This window comes from Athalia rosae, chromosome 4 (genome assembly GCF_917208135.1).
Source record: "Athalia rosae chromosome 4, iyAthRosa1.1, whole genome shotgun sequence".
NCBI classification, from domain to species: Eukaryota; Metazoa; Arthropoda; class Insecta; order Hymenoptera; family Athaliidae; genus Athalia; species Athalia rosae.
The window spans coordinates 10,312,263-10,332,251 of record NC_064029.1 but is presented as its reverse complement, the minus strand read 5'-3'; the positions used below and the strand labels follow the sequence as shown (position 1 = coordinate 10,332,251).

General features: G+C 42.1%; 1 protein-coding gene across 1 annotated transcript in view; it reads left to right on the top strand.

Annotated features, from left to right (window-relative positions):
- The first annotated feature begins 1,607 nt into the window (after window positions 1–1,607).
- LOC105693027 (Ig-like and fibronectin type-III domain-containing protein 1) overlaps window positions 1,608–19,989 on the top strand; it is a 94,888-nt gene continuing 76,506 nt past the window's right edge. The window contains exons 1-2 of the mRNA XM_048654105.1: window positions 1,608–1,764; window positions 18,234–18,289. The gene's annotated coding sequence lies outside the window, so the exon portion shown is untranslated. The remainder of the gene's footprint in view (window positions 1,765–18,233; window positions 18,290–19,989) is intronic.

The window sequence follows — 19,989 nt, the reverse complement described above, 5'->3', positions numbered from 1 at the left end:
GCTATTTCGAGAATCGCCTCGGAACGCCGCTGCAATTGCCTTCGGTAAAATTAAGACCCCATTATTAGTTAACGAAATAAAAATGAATAAATAAATGAACGAACAAACAAAAAACGTTTTAAAAATGATGGGTCACGGTGCTCGAACTTTTTCTGCGTCGTTGGTATCGGTCATAAAACGCCTTTTATTTCTCTCTCGAGTTCTCTCTATATACTATAGTTTCGTCATAGCATTTTGCGAACAAGAGACAAATGGAACATTACCCGTAGTTTTACTATTTTTTCTCATGACATTCGAAGTACAGGTGGAATACTTACGCAATGATATCCGCTATTCAGTTCAGTAGCACGTTTTTTTGGTTTGTTTTTGCGTTTTTTTATCATACATGCCTTCGACCACCGGAACTATATCCCACCTGTATCTAGTTGAGAATCAATAGTATTCACGGCGATTGTCGCTAAAATGTTGATTCTTTTTATTTTCAAAAGCATTTCACCAACCCCCGATTATTCTTCGCGGGCGGCGCTGCAATAAAATTGTCAACATTTATTTTTATCCCGCAATTTTTCGTTGTGAAATTTGAAACTGAAATTATTTTCAGTTCGAGTAGTCATCCCCCTGTGGGAATTCCCACGATAATACCAGACGGTGCTTTTTTTTAAAAACTTTCGCGCCACACCGAACTTAAAAAAATGATCCCCCGTGAATTTTTAAAAGCCTTCGACTTTTTTGAGTTAATTCTCACCTGGTACGGTTAATTAATTTATCTTGAAGAGAATGAAGAAAGAAAAAAAAAAAAAAAAAGAAAGGAAGAAAGGAAGACGCTAAATTGGATTTGTGGAGTGAAAATTCGATGAGGGCGAGATTTTCTGAAGTAGTCTTTCCGCCTCTTTTAAACCCCCCTGCTAATATGCTTTGGACCGAACTTTACGATTCCACCCCGAATAATAATATTCCACGAGCCGTCTTTAATATTGAAGTAAAGCAAAGAGCGAGTTACACACACACACACACACACACACACACACACACACAGTCGTGTACGTGTATGTACGTAAGTATCGGATCAAACGGCCTCTTCGAGCGTGCGATATTATTTTTGGTTATCGTTTGCAATAAATGCTGATTAATGACCGATTCTTATTCGCAGGAAGTTTGAATTAAACATTTGACGCGCGAGTTGAGCTTCGGCTCTTGCATGGTTACAAATTGGTAACAACGAATTTGGCTCGCCAATTGTTTCGATCCGATAGGCAAAGGGTGATTCGATCGTTTCGTAATTTGATTTATGATTATTTTTGTTCCTTTTTCTTTGCTACTTTAACGGAACAGCAATTATTCATCCACAGGTTTGCATTTCGAACTTATAAACGCGTGGCTAAATGTCTCGAAAAGATTTTTCCCCAATTTCGAACGTTGGCTTCTGCAACGAATGATGGGAGGAGCGAGCGTCTTTTTTCTTCGCGGCGTCTCGCGAGCGTAGCTGGAATATCGGGTCGAGTTGTCGATGATAATTCATGAGCCAGAACCAATTCCTCTCATACAGCTGTTGCAAAAGCTTAGCAGTGAATTCAAATTGGATTCCAATTAAATTGCAGTTGACTCGCGGAGGTGTCACCTGGTTTTCAAACGCGAACGGAATACACCTCTCGAGAATGGAATGTGTTCTCTAGTCTCCACCAATACCACCACCACCACCACCACCACCACCAGCGCCGCCGTATCACCACTACAACTGCTCACGGTAGAAATAGCGTCGGTTCGGTAAGTGCAATACCGACGACGACGACCGAGGAACCTTGAGTGTTCAAGGCGAGCTCGCAATATGTGTCATGGCTTTACGCTCGACTGTATTCCAGCAAACGACTCAACACCCGAGTCACGAGGATATTAGAAATTGGACACACGAGCGCGCAGCGATGTCATAACGCAATCCCTGTACGACAACGTTACTCCGGAGAGTATCGACAAAGAAATCGCCGATTCCCGTGTCTCTTCCAACATCGATATCCAACTTTATTAACCATACGGATTATACATATGTATACATACATGTATATCACCCGCACATGTGAAAGTGCATTGTTTCGACAGACCGTCGCTCGTTAACGGTTTCCGAAGACGGTAATCGACGATTTTCTTCTCCATGCGTCAACGAACAATTACCTGAAAATTCATGAGGCGATTCCCGAATCGTTCCCGGACGATCGGTGTGGATCTTCGTCTCGACGCGGAGGAGATCCCTCTTCAACGATCGTCGGTGTTTCCGAAAGTTCGGAAGTTGCGCACCGGAGATGGAAAAAGGAAAGAATTAAAGAGAAAACCGAACGCGTTTAAGCTGACCGACGACGAGGGTTCCGAGGTGACGAGTTATTTTATTCATGGCGGCTGCTCGACGGTTGTCCGCGGAGCTTTCGACGAAGAAGTGCTCGACACTCGATGACGCTCTGTTTCACGCAAAAAGTACCATTTCATAACAGTGATCTCGTACTTTAGCTTCGTGTTTACGCCGATAGACGTGCCCCACCCGAAAAATCGTTTTGCCGGGGGGAAATTCCTCGTACGTATCAGGGGTTGAAACAAAAATCTATTTTGGGGATCCGTATATTACGGACTATCTTCAAATTCATCGGATCAAGTAAACGAAAACGTCAAACCGAATAGATGTGTTCGTCATCATTTTCTCCCTCGTCTTCGCACGCGAGATTTTTCACGCCAATCGAACCACGAATTTCCAGATTCTTTCGTCTTGTACGCACATTAATCCTCGATTGGTATTCACGGAGGGGGCATTTGTAACCGAAATAATTAATGATCCGTTGAAAGTAGATTACTCGGCGCCAAAAAATGATCGATCGGAAAATATCCGAAACTGGCCTCGTCGGTACCCTGCGTTCAAATAGTGCAAAAAATATAATTGAAAGGGATCATAGGATACAGTTATATTTCATATCGTTCGATAGGTTAGGTTAGTTCAGGTTTCATTTCATTCAATAGGTGTACACATGTGTGGCAATTTTATTTATTCCGGGATTCAGATGTTCAATTCTCTGTCGGTCCTACACATTTCGAAGAGTCAATCGAAAAATTTTAACCGTGTGCCGTACGCCGCGTGCCAATTCTACGATATTCAATCGTACGGGAAGAGCGTTATTTAACTGTATGGTAATCCAACATGTTCAACGATGGAAAAAAAGAGAGAATTTTTAAATTCTTCGCTCGAACGAAACCAGTTGTTGGAACAAAGAGACGAAGGCAAAAAAAAAATGACCCGACACAGAATTTTCGCGATTCAATGGCTGCTCGACGAATACTGCGGAGCGCTGCGCTGTTTCGGTGCGATAATATATAAACGTACGTACGTACGTACGTACCTACTCTATCTCGTATTTGTACTCGCAATTTTTTCAATTTTTTTCATCTCTGTGTCATTCGGACGTTAGTTTGGACGCTACGCGTATGAAAAAGTAGTTGGTTCCTTTAACGCTTCCCTCGACGTATCCCGGGGAAGAAAATTTGGAAATTCTGTTAATTATACGGCGAACGTGTTCCGCAAACTAACTATAGAGAAGCGTAAGGATCACGCGAATGTGTCACGCGTTTAACTTGGCGCTCGGGAAAGAAGAAGTGACCTAAACTGTCCGTTCCCTCCCTTTCTAGGCTAATTACTAATTACTTCTCCCCTGAGGAGATTAGGGTGGACACGTACCGTTGAAAACAAGCCACGTACGAAACAAGGTGCCTCGGACCTCCGGTAGGTTCATACGAAGAATATAGATATTTTAACCGCTCGTGCCACCATCCGCCCACCAGACATCTCTTTCCGCGTGTACGCGTGTACTCGTAATCCTTGGAGAAAAATCGTTGCGAACTCTGCCGTATTTTTATTCCTCGGAATCGGATCAACGCGCGTCATTATCAAAAATGGCATCGGAGTCGGTATTCTAGTGCGTCGACAACGCGGGTGGAAATAAAAAATCTGGACTGGCCGTTGCATCGCGAGCTAATATACGTATATATATATATATATGTATACGTAGCGCGGTATTATTATCTCATATAACCGAAAACCGCTGAATCGAGCCACGAGATCATCGGACTATGGAGCGGTTAGACGAGCACAAATAGGCGCTTCTGAATTACGAGCGTAAACTTTTCAATCTACTAATGGATACCACCGGCAGCTATTCGTATATACATGTATATACCCAGGCGAGGAAATCTGGAGGAAACGGTAGGATAGGGAGCGGGGTGCCGCCCTGTACCGAACACCCCCGTTGCAGAAAAGGTACCATAGAATTGAACGTGTTATATCTATACCTATACCGTACGTTCAACGAGAAGGAGAGAGAACAGAGAACAGAGAACCGAGAAGTGAGAAGTGAAAAGAACATTTCGAATAAAGGAACCAAATATTTGAAAAAAGTGAAACAAAACAATTCGGAACATTATTGCGCGTTTTTAACATCATCGCCGATTAAAGTATGCTCCACATTCGACGTTCTCAAATTCGAAATATGTACCGGTACACACGTCGCCCACCTATGCATAAGGGCACCAGCCTACCCCGTCCCGGAAAACCCCATTTGCACACGGCTCTATCGGAGACACGCGAATGACCGACCGTTTTTTGGACGCAGCGGAGTGATCGGACACGGTAGCTTTTGCGCGGAGCACTCGATCATTGCAGGTCAATCAAGACGCGTGAACGAGTGATGACAATTAATCGATAGGTTGGTTCTTCATTTAGGTCGGGAAACGGGTGAATCGAAGCACCGCAACGCCGGTTCGTTTACGCCAAGCCGCATTGTGTGCGCTGGCTACCGTTCGCGTGTCAGATTTGACGATGTGCAATCGATCCGCGTCCAAAAATCTTACCTAGTCGGTCGAGTCTGCCGAGAGTAGAACTCGTTTCCTCGGGGTCCGGACCAGGGATTAGCCCATTGTCGATACTCGACGGTCTTTTACTACCTTTTCCGACAGCCTGATTCGCTTCTGGGTACAATACGTTGCTTTGAGATCACGTCGGATGAGACTCAATGACGTTGCATTTCTTCTACGTCCGATACGATGTATAGTTTGTCCGCAGCGGGGGATGCGGCAGCGGTTCTTCTTACCTTAGTATTAGCTCGGGGTAAAAAAGAGAAGTATGAAAACACGTACCACGTACGTTATTCGGCCGATATTCATTGAGGCCTTCTAGTGCGGAAATGTGTCTGGTCGTAGAACGGTCTGTTTAATTGTTCAATATCTTCTGATCTGTTTTCATTCGCACTCCTTTTTTTTTTACTTTTAGTCGAGGGCGACAATTCCTACCTTTCTTCTTTCAATTATCCTCTCTGCAGGGCCTGTACAGGCACGACTTGGCCAATGAACTGCGAACGGAGCTCTCGACAACGGGGGTAGAACCTCCCCTCGGTCCCCTGTATATCCGTGATGTTCGATGTAACGGGTCCCGACGCTGGACTTTAGCAAGATTGGCTCTTGACCTTATGACCGGATGACCAAATGATTAACAGATCTATGGCAACCGTCGTTTTATTTTCAACCTTTCTCCAATCAACTCGAGTAGCTAGACGACGATGTAGTAGATTGCGGCGAGCGATTCCTGGTTTTTTTTACTTCGGCTTCATTTATACTCTCGGATGTGTTACGGTTTTTTTATTTACGTGACGTATTTTCTGGAAATTTCATCGCCAAGTTTTCGCTTTTCAGGGCGGAAAAATGGAATTACTTGAATCCATTTGATAGATTCATGTCGAAATACCGAGAATTTGGAATCCGCGCTGACCGAATTGATCTGTGCCGAAACGATCGAGCTATCGCCGATTATTTTTCCTGGAAAGCGAAAAAATTTTGAAATGACCTTCGGATGAAAGATAATTCAACCCGCGCGGCGATCGCCATTTTGTTGTATAAAAGGCATGAACTGTTGACACCACGATGAATTTTATTTTGTGATCGGAAGTTTGCTCTCGCTGCCAATTCAAATACATCTCGGTTCGTTTCAAAAAACTCTCTCAGGACTGGCGGCTATTCGGAAACGAAAATCTGCGAGATCGGCCGAAACAAGTAGCCCTGCGTTCGGCGCGGCGAGAAATATCCCAACGACGCGAGATTCTTCCGAATCTGGAATCGACGAAGCAATTCTACGTAATGGATGATGCGAATGAAGGAAAAGGGTTTACGGAAACAAGAAATTGAATTATATTTCGCGCTGCACCCGGTCGCCCCGAGAGGGTTTTTCTGCTCCTGACAGCGACGCCGTTGACATCGCTTGTAATTGGTTCGTCGCGCATCTGCGGTGCAGAGATCGTCAAAGAGATTTTTCGCGTTTCTAATCTGCTATCCTTGCCGTTGCCGCCGTTGCCGCCGGATGAATAAGACGGACCACATCCGCGTGACTCGAGGTTTCGGATAACATACCAGGATTCCAAGGGGGCCATCCTCGCTCGCGCTTCGTGTTCGTCGGTGTGAAAAAGTAGAGATAAAAATAGGAAAACCCACGCCAATCTCGTGGTCCTGACACGTGGCGTAATAGATTGTACCGAAGTGTCAAGGTATCATCTATTTAGTACCTCGCTCATTTTTTACAAAAAATAAAACAAAATAAACAAATAAAAAAAAAAATGACATACAAGGGGAAAATAGATAAATGAAAATTACAAAGGGGGAAAGGAGACGACGTTCGTCTCGTAACAACGTCGACGAGGAATACAATTTTCGACAACGCTTTTCAAACTCGAACATTATTCTTATCGTGTGATTTCACGAATGAGAAAAAAGGAAAGGACGTTTGTTTTCAATTTCGTTTCAATTCTCTTCGTTTATCATCGTCCAGGACGATCGGCGTGTGCTTTTAGCACAAAACCTTCGTCGACTGACGCGTTCGTTTCTTTTTTTTCTTTTTTCCTACCGTTGTTCGGTATGAAAGTAAATTCAGAAGCGAGATCATCGCGTGTGCAGCATCCGTAATAACGCGGTAACGATGTTGAATAATATTCCTTTGAAAGAATCGATTCGCGAATCGCTACGCGGAAATGGGTCAATTTTTACGCGTCAAATATCCCGCTCGTTCAAAGCGCTCCGCGGGAATTGAAAACTTTGTTTGTTATAAACGCGTAAAAGATATAGAGTTTTATCCATTCATGTACACGCCAAAGTATTCCGTTACGCCACACTGCCTGATATTCATTTATATACTTATATTATATCTCTATCGACGCACGCGCCAGCGAAAGTTATTCTTTCTGTAGCATGTTTTGTTTACCACTCTGTGGTTTTTTTGGTTTTTTTTTTGTATTCCGTACGGATTTCAACGAATTATACACGTATCCGTGAAACCAGCGATAATCGTTGTCTTTTGAAATTCTCACCTGCATACATGATAATCGTAATAACGTATTGTGTAAAAATTTCGTCGAAATTTTTGCGCTCTTTTTTGCGTCGAGTACCGCAAGATACTGTGCGTGATTCGCGGGCTACTTAACCTCGTTTTTCAATTTTCTCTTTGTTTCTTTTGTATTTAGATTGGCAACGAACGGTCCGAATATTCACTGAAACTCCGAAAAAAGTATGAGCGTTTTTCAGCATGAAATTCTCCATGTTTTTTTCTCACAACGGTTTTCGCGGTCCAACGAATAGGAATGAATGGAAAACCGTTGAAAAACAAGATCGCATCGCTCCTCGAGATATTGCGAAAACTTTAGCGAACCCTTTTGTACGGCAGGCGTATACGGCCAAGTTGAAAACATTTAAGGTTCGTTTAATGAACAGATTAAGCAAGAAAGGCAAAGATATAAAGCGTGAATTTCGTATGACTAGAGTACGTGCATAATGAATGGAAAATTCTTCTTTCGTTGCAGTGGTTACGGGCGTGCATTTATTAGAACGTTTATCCGCGGATCCTTGCAAAGGTCAACATAAGCGGTGAAAATTAATTCTCGAAAGGTTTCGGGGGTGAGGATCGAGCGGAGTGGTTTTCGCCTGTGTACCCGGTGTAATTAATTTAGAGTTCAATTTCAACTGGCTGTGTTATTTTTTTTTTTTTTTTCTCTTCTCTAAAAATTATAACAATAAACAGTGCGGCGGTGCTACATATCTAGCGAGAATGGGTTTTCTTTATTTTGCGGTGAACCGCGTTTAACGTAGGGCTGCTTCGAAAAGGGCAATTATCGCGAGTCGCGAGCGCGATACATCCCTTGAAATATTCACACGGTGTACGCATTAGTCACGAGTCGAGTGAAATACAAAAGGGGTCAGTTGAAAAAGCCGCCCGCGAGGGATCTCCGGGATAAACGAATTTACTACCAACGAGTTACTTCGTGTACGCTCGGTGTCATGTGGAACGACTAATTATTATGTCGTACGGACGGAGAAGCTCGCCAAAATACTGCAAGAATTTCTAACTGCGCGTCGGATGAAATAAAAAAAAAGAAGGAGGAACTGTACTACGAAATGCCATCCGCGATATCGCTCACTTGGCGTCAACCCGATAGTCATATTTCGAAAGCTCTTCTTTCGCAGAAGTAACGGAGATTTTTCCAATTCGAAAATGTCAAATGAAAGCCTTCGCATCCTTCTGTTGTACCTTCCGTCGTAATAACAAAAGTTTCTCGGAAACGGTTCACGCACGTCCTGCGCTTTTATTCATTTACGATTTATGTACGTCAATATTTATTATTTATTTTGTACCTTGGGGCTTCGGCAATACGGCAAAGGAAGTTGATACAATCATCTGTCATCTCTGGGATAAAGAGTGAGCGTTTCATCGAAGCGTCATGTATATTTAGGGTTTGGAGAATTCGTTATCTCCGGCTATTTTGAAATGGATCTAATACCGCTTGATTCTTTGATCAAAAATTTAGCCGTTGAAACGGGGCGATCAATTTGAAAAATTTCTCTTTTAATCGTTACAGGTTTCGACCTTACTTGAATCTGACAGAACTTAGAATTCGGTCTGCTTGAATATGCGATCGATTCTTTTTGCTCCGATTTCCGCGTCTGAAAATGAGAAACCGCCAAGTTATGGCAGTTTTGTTTTTACGGGCCACTATGTACGTGAATTTTCCACCCAGAGCTATAGTAGCTTACCCCGAAAGCGTACGCGCTTTTGTATCCAACGAGATATTTTCTTTTGATCCTTTACGTTTTATTCCGCTAGCCGCAGGCAGTGGATGGAACATGTAATTTGGTTATTAATTTTTCTGTGATTATGATCCTATGGCACATAATTAACAATTACAGATATGTATAATGTTCAAATTCACATAAACACGTACATGGTGGCCCTACAAAAACCGTGCAACTTATGAAAATCTGAATATTTTCTGGACGTCCTCAAATTTTCGAGAATTGCGGTAGAATTTTAAAACCGTGCATCGGATGACTGAAATATCGGCCACATTGATCATCACTCGACAATCTATGCAATTCTTTGTTTCGAAGAAGTTTTAATTTATGAGGAGACTTTCCTCCCGGATTCCTTTGTCTCGAAAGCCGTCTTTGTGAAAATCATGTCTTCGCTTACAATTTTGGGAATTCGGTATGTTGAAACATCGAATCGCACCTGTGGTGCGGTCTTTAAAAATTCAAGTCGCTCGCTACGACCCACTCGAAATGTCTGCGATTTCCCCTCTCAACAATTGGTATTTATATGCAAAGGCTCAAGGAAGCTAAGAGCCTCAAACAGCAGATCCTTGGTATTCAATGTTCAGGTAAGCAAGTACAGAGCTACACGTATACGTGGGCTGGAAGCTCTGTAGCCGCACACCGCACGAAGTGGGGAGCCCGGCACTATAACATCTCAAGTCTAGCACTTGGCTAGCTAATGTCTTTGTTACTCGAGCGTAGGTTACAGAACGTAATGTAGAAGTCGAGGAGAAGTCAGCCGTCTTGTCGTTACTAACGTATTTCGTCTCCTTATAACCACTGCGCACAGAATTCCATTCCTCTCGGGAATTCGAGAGCTTTGGCTCTACGGTGTAACGGTGTAACGGTGTAACCCGTACACATGCACGGAATGTAGTGCTCGGTAGCGGCAACACAGCGGCACCCACCCCGTCTACCTTGTACGTAGTTCTAGTTTTTGGGAGTTGGCTTCGGAGAACTCGAACGACTATCCCTCTGAGCTTTCGTCGTTATAGTTGACGGCTGCGGCTACCCTACGTGGGAATCTTCGCCTGTTTGCATAACGCGCTCGTCATTTTGTATCGTTATATTTTGTTTTTTTCCACATTTTCTCGTTCCCTCGTTAGACTCGAATCGCTCCGACAACTTTTTTGCGCGGGAGAAAAGCTGACGGTCGCGGAAGTACGGAGTTCGTGGCGATGAATCGATGGAGAAGCAGCTATACCGAGGAGTCGTCGTCGGTCATGGTCTTTGACGTTCGGCGATCTCGTTGTAATCGTCCTCCAATCGACTTTCGCTGGGAATCTGGTTCCGTTCGATCAAAAGCCCTCCCCGGGTCTGGTGTCGGCTGGTTTGAAAATTGTTGGTTTCTTTTTTTCTCTTCATTTTTTTCTCTCGCCACCGAATTCTAGTTTCGTCGTCACCTACGCCGGCTGAACGACGTCCTCCGTTATAACGGCCGACGCGATTCCGTGCAACTTTTCCATTTAAATTTAACAGCTGTACATTACGTATAGCGAGGAGAGTGAGCTTTTAGAGGGACGTTGATTTTCAGCGCGTTGCGTGGATTTCTCGGTTCCTAGCCGTCCGTATAAAAATCGCGCTAAGCATTAACCCGAGAAGATAAGAGCTTAATACCTCGTCGTAAGGACTCTTATCTCACGCAAATGCCGCCACTCTTTACGTCGAGTCTTCGAGGCAGACTTACAAGCCTAGTCAAAAGTCTAGATCTATACGAGGGACACTTACGTACCCTGTACATATACATTACATCCGTATCACCTATACTCGTATACACCGCGGCATCTTCTTCGCGATACGTGCTTGTGCGCGCGGCATGGCGCGACGTCGGGAGGAGGAGAAGAAGGAAGGAAACCGGGGATCGGGGGAGGCGGGAATGTAAACCCCGATATTCAGCATCTTTCGAGAACTCGCGTGTCTCGAGAGAATTTCAATGGCGCAATTTTATTGCAACACTTCGCACGGTCTGCAACCCGACATTATATAGCGGGTGGATTCATTTGACAGGGTGGAAAAATTCGAACGAGTGTCACGTCCGAGTACGGGATCGGAGATTTCTTCAACGGATTTCGAATGTAATTAGCGAAATCAAGTCGACGGCGAGCTTATAGTTTTCGAGCTTAATTTGTCAATTTTGCACGATCTTATCGTCGGCCTAGGAAAATCAATAGGCGTTGTACGGAATTCCCCGTAACAAGTAGTATAAATAATTATACGTGCAATGATATATATTTGTTGCAACGATCACAGCGTTATGACGAACAAAAAAATAAATAAATAATCAAGCAAAAGTTGACGCGATTAAAAACTTTTCAATTTATTACCCCAGCGGTTCCCGTAACTTTATTTCTTTCTTCAATCTTTTATCTTTCTTCTTTCATTCTTCTTTATTTTCAGTCAGCAGCGATGAATAACGCGGAAGGGCTGCATTTTGTCATACGGAAGATATAGCCGGTTTTACATACAGGTATACATTTATCGTGCGGGGACGTCACTTAGATTAGGGTCCGCGCGCACGTTCTGCTCTATAATTCGCTTTTTCACTCACCAAATCGTTTTATTATCGTCGTCGTCGTCGTCGTTGTCATTATTATTATTATTATTATTATTATTATTATTATTATTATTATTATAATCGTATCTTCACTTCGGCGCTACAGTTTATCCGTCGATCCGATTCTAATATCGTGCGTTATCAATTGTCGCGCGCGCGAGTCAGTCGTATGTCCTTGAAAATGATTCATTTTGTCCTTGGACCTCCTACCGGCGCGATACCCGGGTAGAGCCTTCTCCGCTAAGCCCTTATCGATAATATATTCGTGGTCACACGTTACCGCAAAGTCTAGAGATGGGATCGACACGACCGTCTCGTCTGCCTTTCCCTTTCTCTTTTCTCTTTTCTCTTCTTTTTTCTCCCCGTAGTCCCTCTCGCTTCGTACATCGCGACTACAACCTACACCGTTAGGATACGTGAAAGGTTTAAAACAAAAGAGAAAAAGCGCGTCACGAACTCGATCTACTCCACGCGATTCTTCTCCATCTAAACTTTCCTTCACCTATACGGTTTTTCGCTCTATTACTTTTGTTCCTCTTGTTATTCTGATTGTTATTGTTGTCATTGTCATCATCGCCTATATCAACATGGTAAATTATCGAGATCTTTGGGCCTGAAAGATTGTTAGGCAACTTGGATCATGAAGGGTTACTCACGGTACTTTATCTATTTTCATATCCGCCCCGAAAAGCTTGTCATCAGGTGTACGTATACGATGAATAGAAAATTTTCGTTCAGTTTATTTTTACTTTCCTTTGCGCTTGCGGAAAATCAGCTCACTCCGCAACGAAGAGGTTTTCAGCGGGTGTAACCAATTTAAAGTCGTTTCTTTTTCGCAAGCTAACACGTCAGCTGACAGGAAAGTTTTTACCAGAGTTTTTAATACGGCAATTTGTAACCCCGCTAAGACAGATTTATGATGTTTTAATTCCAGAACTTCATCGAAGAACTGGGCGCCATGCTTCTGGATGTATGATATATGGATGATTATATCGTATCCCTCCCCCCCCCCACCCCCCCACCCATCCCCCCCCAAAAGGCACCGACGGTGCGAAAAAGTTCGCCAACTACATCGAATGTATAGGAATAGCTACTGTACCTGAATATCTTTGTGGAAAAAAATAATCCAGATCAATTATTGCGCCAAGTACTCGTAACTCTGCATTATGCACGGACGTATGCTATAGAGAAGACCGGAATAAATGTACAACAATTCAAATCTCCGATTGGAAAAATACAATAATTGGGAAAAAAATCAATGAAAATCGATTGAATCATATTCAATGAATCGAAAAAAGTAACAAAAAAAAACTGAATTAAATGGAACTTGAGTAAAACCAAAAAAAAAAAAAAAATGGGAGTCTGCGATTTTTATGATTTTTATTTAGGAAAAATTGATGCTCATGGGGTTGTCAGAAAATTCATGGTTATTCCTCAAAGTTTTCAAAGTAACGAGTTTTTTTTTTTTATTTCCTAATATTCGATAGTTATTTGTAATTAAGTGCAATGTTGATATCTTCGATTCTAATTGAGTTTTTGGCAATTTATTTCTCTGAAATTCGTGGCGTCAATAGATGAATCAAGACATATCTTGACGTACTTTCTGATTGGCGAACCAATCGAGATACGTTCACTTGTTTATAATCAAAAATTTGATTTTCGCGAAAAAACCGATATTTTTTGGAAAAAATTCTTGCATCGAATATGGAAAAGGCGTATAAAGAACTATTGCTCTGATTTTTTGCACCACGTGAGCCTAAATTCCTTAATATTATGGCGAATCTACGGATTTTCGGAGAACGGTTATTACTGAAAAGTAGTATACCTATCCCAGTCGAGTTTGCGGATCCTCTTAGGGGAAACTTCATACAACATGCGGATTGAATCTTGCAACGGTAAGTTGAAAATTCGGAGAGTGACTCGCAAAAAAAAAAAAACATCTGGCCGTTTTTTTTAATTTGCGGCAAAAATGATAAAAATACATAAATCGCTATGAGGACTTAGTTTTTATGGGACGAAGAGACCAACAATTTTTATTTGAAGCTTTTTGTTGTAAGACTCATTTCCCAAAAGATATATGGCTCAAAGTAGCTTTTCAAATGCTTAACAATCTTTTGCCGCGAAAAGACAACTCAGTGGTGTTTTCGCGGGGGTGGAATAAGCTTGCGAAAAAATCGGCCAACCTGTGTTCGTCCGAAGCAACACTTTCTCGATATTCGGTCTGATATGGCTGGACTATTTTGATCGCACGTTCTGCGAACGTCCGCCTAGTTATCAAGTTACCGACTTTTACCGAGACGGATGACGGATGACAAAGACGTTCTTTTCGCTAATTTCGTTTTATCGAAGCTAAAATTGTAAGGAGCCGGTAGTGTTTACAGATATTGACGGAGATCTATCGGTTGTTGATGACATAGCGGTACATGATTCGGTTTCGACTGCGACGAATGACCGAGCTTGCGATTAATATCGAAGCTTTTGGACGTGGACCGCTGTTCCATAGTTTGAATATAGTATGTTGTCGAAAAGTGGTGTATCCTTCGGCTGAGGTGGAAGAGTTTCAAAGATAGTCGAAAGCTTTGCGACTACCTTTTATATTTGGTTTCGAGAATTTTCCAAGCAACATCGTATCTATGTCTTCGATTACCCGTGCAGCCTCTTCGGTTACCGGAGATTCTAGATACCGTATCTTGTCGATTGTCCGAATGTCGGGATTGCCATCGATCCTCAATTTAAATTCACCGGAAAAAACTGCCATTTTTCGATGCTCCCGTCGAACGTGGGTAGTTTGACGCGAGGCGCCGATGAGGTGATCGAGTTGATGGAGATGAACGTGATTCGGATATGTTTATAGAAGCCGCCTCTGTTCTTTCTGCCTTGCGGATTACTTTGCGTGATTCAGCTAGAGCTCAATGCTAATCTTTTTTTAGATCCTCGGTATGTTCGGGTACCTGAATTCTTTCCTTTACTGGAGTTTTCAGTAAAAGCGTTTATCTTTATTTGGATTACGACCAACTTTGGTGAATTTTCCTTGGCCGACCGAGAAAAGTTTCGTGTTTCGTAAGTTCTAATTTTATAACTCTCCCTTTGTATTTCAGGTGGCTACGATGTTTTTAGTCACAGTGAATGGGTATTTGCAGAAAAATGGCTATTAGCAAATCGAGCCTACCTTGTGTGTCTAATACGTGGTTAGATTGCTCGATGAGTTTGTAATGACGATGAAGTAGATCGAGAAAGTCTTTTCCGCGCACTGACTCTCAATTGTTCGACTTTCGGGAGACTTTATTTATCGTTCATCGGCTTCGGATCGAAGGACCATAATGTTCTGCCCCCCGCTACACTTCAAATGTAATGAAGGTAATTTGTCGGTACAAATTGACATTCTTGAGCTTCTTTTGACAAGGTACCGGTGAGAGATGTTCATGACATTAAGCCGTTAGAATATTCGGGTAGACAATTTTCGTTAATTCCCAAGAGATATTTGTTCGATATGATGGACTGGATGATCAGTTTGTTAGATTTGACGATTAGTTGAATTGCTGGCTGGTTGGTCAGGTGTTGAGATTTTTGGACGCAAATTTGGTCGTCAAATATGCTTCCTCTCGCAGATGTATGAAAAGTAGGCTAAAGGCCTAAAGTCGACGTCCGTTTTTTCGTACGCTCGGTCTTCGGGTTCAGACTTACCGTAGCTGTCTCTACGTATAATTGAGATTTGAGCAAATTATTATACCGATGTTAATGTTGAACCGTGTGTGGCACCCAACGTGTGTATTGTTATTGGTATTCGTATCAGCTGTGCGTTTTAGAGTCAACGCATTTCCTTTCCCCATCACGTGCGGGAAACTTGAAACGAGATATTTCTCCGATAGCAATTTAAGTTATTTTGGTGCTAACGCTTCAGACATCCACCCCTTGTCGTTTCGTACGTAAGTAGGTATCGGTACGTACCTACCCACCTACGTATTACATATGTACAACTACATGCCCACATGTATATATATATATATATATAAAGTAAATACGCGTTCCTCTGTAAATCGGAATACGTATAGGTATATAAATGTAAATTGGTATAGGTAGTCATATGTGTACGTGAATGTACGATGGTATTATACATATAGGGTAATTCACATTCTTGTAAACAGAGTAAAAGACAAAAGACCATAAAATTTATTGAAAAACGTTTGATCCACCGTCAACTCGATCTACGATGATCGATTGCACTGCAGCGTGACAAACGAATTGTATTAATAAGATTTCGGAATCGATGACAAAATATCTTGAAAACTTTGGACAAAATTGAGAAAAAAAAAATCCCGAGCTCACGTAAAAAAATGTAAGCAGCCCATCCCACGGTTTGCCCTTCGAAATTTTTAAACCCACACGAATTCCGATCTCAGAAATGTGTAGGTGGCGCATGTTTCAACTATTCTTTATAAATTAATTCTCAATATGATCGGCATTTATCGATCATAAAGATATCAATCACTTCATAGTTTCGCTGTTGATCTTTCAATTACTTTTCGATCAAGACCAAAAATCATATTTTGAGAATCGTTATTTCGCGAGCCACCCCATATACGTACGTGCATACCTAGTCAAGTGTACGTACATTATATTACTTCGCTTTCGATGTATCAAACCCGCGGAATCGTCACGTGCGTTAAAGTTGTGTACACACTGTATCGGAACGGAATCGATATCGCGCTGTCATTACTTTATTACGAGCAGTTTCCAGGTATTCGGTTATTATATAACTATATTCCTAACTACCTACTTTATTATAGGTATATACCTTAGATACGCGCGTGAGCTGATATTCCTTCCCGTGCCCCTTTATTATTATTATTATTTTGCAACGCGTGTCGCGGCAATGATGGCCATACTTGCAGCAGTATTCCGATTAAAACTAAGATACTTAACAGCTGCTTGGGTCTAATTAAAACTCTCCGCTCGCTGGATTACCAACACGTCGATTACAGCACTATGTGTGCATGTACAGGTATAGTATGGGTTTATAGTACCATTGTACGGGAATAGCTCTCAACTGAATTCTCTCCTTTCGCCGTAACACCTATTGTACTTCCCCTATTCCCCCATTCATTTATTCTGCACGAATCTCAGATCTACCCGGTTCAAATCACCCTCCGAAAAAACCGTTTCGTTTCCAAAATTGCGCCTGGGATTTATGAAATTCGCCTCCCGCCAAAGTCCTCCGTCACTCCATCAATATTTTGCATCCCTTGTTCCTTTTCTCCTTCGCCTTTTACACTCGCATGCGTCTCGATATTCAACCTACAAATTTTTGCGAATTTCGAGAACAACATGTACATACTTCGGCAAAGAGAAATGATTCAGGGGACGTTTTATAATGTGAAGTTGCAGAAGAGAAGGAGTATGGCGGGAGTGGGGAGTGGGGAGTGGGGAGGAATGACGATGTTCGTATGAAGATAATAAGAATCATTACACTTACAATTAGACAATTAACTAATCTTACTCGATGTTAAATTCCACCGTTTAATGTTTGAATAATACCCGTGTTATATATATATATATATATATATATATATATGTATGTATATATGTATATGTAGGTGTACTCGTGCATGGCACGGTGGCTGAGCAAACGAGTATGAATATGCATCAAGAGGAGTCGAGAGACACTTTGTATGCAAAAATTGCGAGCGGTCTAGTGCTCGGAGAGAGAAAGCGAAGAAAAATGACAAGAAAAGGAAGGAGAACAAAAGAAAGGAAATCGGGATTAAAATCGAAAATTGTTTGTTCCGGAGGCGCAATGTTTCACTGTTGTATGTATATGTATAGACGCACGTAACGTGCGATGACAATAACGACGGATAATTAGCCGCTTACTTATACGGCGTGTATTTTACCACTCGAAACGATGAAGGTTGATACCCACTTTGGTCAGACTTGAATCAGTAAAGAGCAAAAACTGCGATTATTGATGGCCGCCTGCCGCAGACCTGCAAAAAGCAAAAAGACTCTCGTCGTTCTCCACCTCCTCCTATCATACGCAGTCGGCGCACTCGAATTATTTATATTTATACACAGGGTGTCACATTCGATAAGCTAATGTAGGATTCGGCATTGCGTGTATATCAATCGCTCGACGACGCAATGTTGCTTACATTCCATTTATTCTATTTCATCCCCACATCCTCGCGACAATCGCCTTCGCTCGCGCAAAAGCGGATCAGCAGCCCCTCCCTCTAATTTATATTTCTAAGACTGATAATGAGTATCATGTTGAATAATTTTTGCTTCTAACGCATTCGCACATTCGGACTCCGATTCATGACAGATTTTTATCGATTTGACGATATACTCGAACATTTTCAAACGTATCAATGGTTTAGAAATTTTCTTTCCCTCTTTGGTACATCGACTTCGAAATGGGACACCCTATAGGATCGCCAGAACGAATTGCTACCCGTTCACGCGAACAGCGCGAATATCATACTTCAATTATTGTCGCTGTCATTATATCCTACTTTTCTTTTTGTTTTAGAGAAAAAGAAGTTTGGATATCGCATACTGTGATCCGGCTAATCGCTGCAAGAACACGTGAGTTGAACTTACTAAAAATGAGAATGAATTTTTACCGAAAATGAGGAAAATGGCTGGCCATTTTTAGTTGTTCTTCAATTCGGAACGTCTGATGCACAAGTGCACTGTAATAAGCGGCAATAAATATTCGACGAGTGAAGAAACGATTTCATAAATAAAATTTTCAAACAGGCGTTCATTTCGACGACGACGATCTCGTATAGTTTCGCGGACGGGGTTCTTGACGTTTCCATTTTTCGTTTACATCGTAGAAAATTTTCGAAAATACGTCAATTTGGAAAGCATAAGCACGATGAAACGTGTCGAGAGTTTATCTCCGATGGAACCAAATCCGTACATATTTATAAGCATATAGAGCTATAGGCCTATGATCGAAGTTCCGTTCCCACGGGTTTCACGCGCGTCTCGTTTTATACAACTCGACTTTGCGAGAACAAACGATCCGCGAAAACGCGTTAAACGTGATATCCTTTATTTTTATTCCTCTTCATTTCGCGTGTGGATTCCGAGGAGCTTCCTATAAAAAATCTTTATCGCGCCTTCCGGATATACCTTCTTGCGTTTCTTCGAACCGTTAGTACCTATAACGCGAGAATATTCCCTCTTACTTTTTTTTCCTTCATTCTCTTTATTATAAGTATTCCAAGATTTTACTCCCTCTCTCCCTTTTCGAGTTTTTTCCTTTTCATTTCGTTCTTTCTTCGCTGATAAATCGCTGAAAAATCCCCGAGTACATATAATTGGAAAAATTTGTTCCGTAACAAAAAAGAGAAAGAAAAAAAAAAAAAAATTGACTTAAAAATTGATTGGTCGTAGGGCTGCGAAGGATATAAAATCAGCATTGACTCCCCGTTCGCGTTGTTTTTGTATTCTTTTATGATACAATGTCATCTGGCTGAGTTGTTACGCACGTGTGTAGGTGTACTTATACATTTCGGGCGAAACTTATAATTAGCACTTCACACAATTTGCTATCGAATATCATCCGTATAAAAATTCTTTCAACTTGATGCGAGAAGTAAGAGTTCCTCACGGTTATCCGCGAGAGAACGGTTTTTGGTTTAAGCGTAAGTTGCTATGCAGAAGCACAAGCATCAAAAACACGCGTATGCATTTCATACATATGTATACATACATGTATGTATGTGTACCTGTGGTATGGGTATAGGTGTACACGGTTATAGATTCGTGTGTCTATGACGACAAGAGTGCTCGAAGCTTTAAACAAGCAAGTTGAAGCTTTTAGAAGAGATTGAGAAATCCGTTTTTTCGCGTGTTTCTATCGGGGCGAGGAGAATCTAGACTCTCGCACAAGACCAGGCACGCAGGGAGGCAGGCCCCGAGGTGTTTGAGACCTGGAAAGGGGGAGGGTGAGCGAGCGAGCGAGCGAGCGAGTAAGTGGGTGAGTGCTAAATTCAGAAAATCTTTTGTTACGTTCTCCATCGATACTTTCATCGTACAAAGAAGTGAAGAAAGTAAAGAATAAAGAGTGCGCGGGGGTGGTGCGAGGGGAGGCACAAGAAGGGGATGGAAGGACGTTAATGTCATGGGAAACAAACAAGTCACAAAGGGTATCCATCCATCCATCCATCCATCCATCTCAGGGGGTGCGGAGTACGGGTCTGCGTCGCGGAGAGCTACGGATATGCTGCACTTTTTGTCCCTGCCGTGCACTTTCATTTTATCGCGTACGGTTG